The 2,431-nt window shown below is 40.7% G+C and overlaps 1 protein-coding gene across 1 annotated transcript in view; it reads left to right on the top strand.

Annotated features, from left to right (window-relative positions):
- Positions 1–2,330: 2,330 nt before the first annotated feature.
- Positions 2,331–2,431, top strand: part of TSHZ1 (teashirt zinc finger homeobox 1) — a 135,670-nt gene continuing 135,569 nt past the window's right edge. The window contains exon 1 of the mRNA XM_077492354.1: positions 2,331–2,431. This exon is cut by the window's right edge and continues 54 nt beyond it. The gene's annotated coding sequence lies outside the window, so the exon portion shown is untranslated.

The raw sequence follows: 2,431 nt of genomic DNA, 5'->3' as shown, positions 1-2,431 counted from the left end.
TAACAATCATATCGCTCTATCTACTTTCCTACAATATGCTGTACAATCGTATTGCCGATCAGAAGATTGAAAAGATAATTCGCTGCACCGTACACTTAACAATCATGTCGATCGATCTATTTTCCTACAATATGCTGTATTGCCGATCAGGATTGAAAAGATAATTCACTGCACCATATACTTAATCACAATGATCTATCTACTTTCCTACAATATACTGTACCATTATATTTAGAAAAGATCGCTCTTGGCACCACACACTTAACAATCATATCAATCGATTTACTTTCCTACAATATACTGTACGATCGTATTGCCGATCGGGATTGAAAAGATAATTTGCTGCACCGTACACTTAACAATCATATCGCTCTCTAATCTTTCCTACAATATACTGTACCATTATATTTAGGAAAGATCGCTCACTGCACCATACACTTAACAATCCCATCAATCTATTTAATTTCCTACAATATACTGTACCATTACATTTAGAAAAAATCGCTCACTGCACCATACACTTAACAATCCTATCGATCGATCTACTTTCCTACAATATACTGTACCATTATATTTAGAAACAATCGCTCTCGGCACCACACACTTAACAATCATATCGCTCTCTCTACTTTCCTACGATCGCAGTTCCCATCAGAATAATTTCAGAATCAATCAGTGACACAATACGCGCGTCTTTCTCGATTTGACTTGATCCGATTCTGCGAAGAGTCGATCGATCAGATCATTGCCTGTATGAGAGAGAAATGTTTTTTTTTTTTTTTTTGTGCAAAAAATCAAAAGGACCAACTCAAAGCCTTGGCCGAAGAGCTTGCGATCTGTACCAGTAGAACGTGCAGAAGCCCTTTTATGAATGAGCAGCAGTGGCATAAATAATAGGAAAGTCTCCAATCAATGCTCTGACATTTCTATTCTATTGATGTATTAAGTCTTTTTTTTTTGTAACATTGTCTTTGCTGTTTATCTTGAAAGAAGGATAGAGAGGGGAGAGAGAGAGAGAGAGAGAGGGAGAGGGAGAAACAGACATGGTAGAAATGAAAACAAAGCAATTAAATAGATTGACAGGTGTGGTTTGTGTGAGATGTGTATGAAAGTGTCAGGGTGACGTTGGCAGGAGGAGGAGGAGTAAGTAAGTGAAGCAGGAAAGGCAGCTCGATGTGTCTGTCTATCAGTTGAGAGTGTCTGAGAAGCCCAGGGATCTGAATGTGTGTGTTATATTACACTGAAAAAAAAGAAGAGAGGGACGCTGGATCTCCTCCTCTCCCTGGAGTTTATGCACAGCCCGTGATCACTTCTCTCCAGCGCACTGAAAATCATTTTTTTTCTACTAACTCCTTTAAATCTACATTTGCAGCAACTGTATTTTTTTTTTTTTTTTTTTTGTGCTTTTTTTTTTTTTTTGTTGCAGATCGAGATCACAAAGCTAGCATTTTATTATTATTTTTTTTTTATTTTTTTTCCAGAATGCACTCTACCTGACAGCATGCATTTGTATCATTGATCAGTGAAGAAGAAGAAGAATAGGAAGTAATTCCCGGGGATGCTGGAAGGTGGAGAAGCCACCCAGTGTATGTATCCGTGCTCTTCTCCTCTTACTACATCTCTGATCTGCCATTAAATGTTCAGACGGAAAGGACACACAGGAGTCAATCAGCTGCTGGGAAAGAAAAAGCAGAAATGAAAGAAGCCCTGGCAATCCACAGAAAGCCCAGAACCACGAGCTGAAGGCAGAGAGAGAGAGAAGTGGGGGGGGGGGGGAGAAGAAAAGTTGCAGCTTTTGAGACTCTTGTTTGATCTCGGATAAAGGCTGTAGGGGGAGTGACTGCGCTTTAACCATATTCTAGGGGAGCAGCCAGTGAACAATTGTATGAAGAACACGGACAGAAAGCATGGATCTGGACTGCTGCTTGAATTGATCTTGTTTTGGGTGTCATTCTGATTCCTCTCCGCACTTCAAATCCAGGTCTTTGGGAGGCAGCGACTTGCATTAAAAAAACAAAAAAAAAACACAAGTCTCAATAAAGATATTTATGACAAACAGGAACTTGACCATGAAAAAGCAGTGCGTGTAAACGTGTGTCTGGATTTTGTGCCAAGCTGCGCTCGTGTAGCCCCCCCTGGGCAACGGGGAAAGGCGAGTCCAGCCCGATCTACCCCCCCCTCACTCACCCCCTCACCCCACAACCCCATCAACCCCGCTTTTAGTGCATCTCCTTCAGCTCCACACTTTGAGAAAAGCAAAAGTTTTCTTTCTCGTCTCCCACGCACCCCCATATCTTCTGAACCGGCCTCTTTTTTTTTTTTTTTTTTTGTGTTTTTTTTTTGTGTTTTTTTTTTTTTGTTTTATCTTTTTGATTGCCTCGTGTCCTGCATGAACACAGAGGGATTGGAGAAGTCCTGCGGAAACCCCCAA

Source organism: Lithobates pipiens, unplaced genomic scaffold, assembly GCF_037356315.1.
Source record: "Lithobates pipiens isolate NorthernLeopardFrog02 unplaced genomic scaffold, aLitPip1_a1.2 Scaffold_19, whole genome shotgun sequence".
In the NCBI taxonomy this organism is placed as follows: Eukaryota; Metazoa; Chordata; class Amphibia; order Anura; family Ranidae; genus Lithobates; species Lithobates pipiens.
This window is presented reverse-complemented; position numbering and strand designations above follow the sequence as displayed.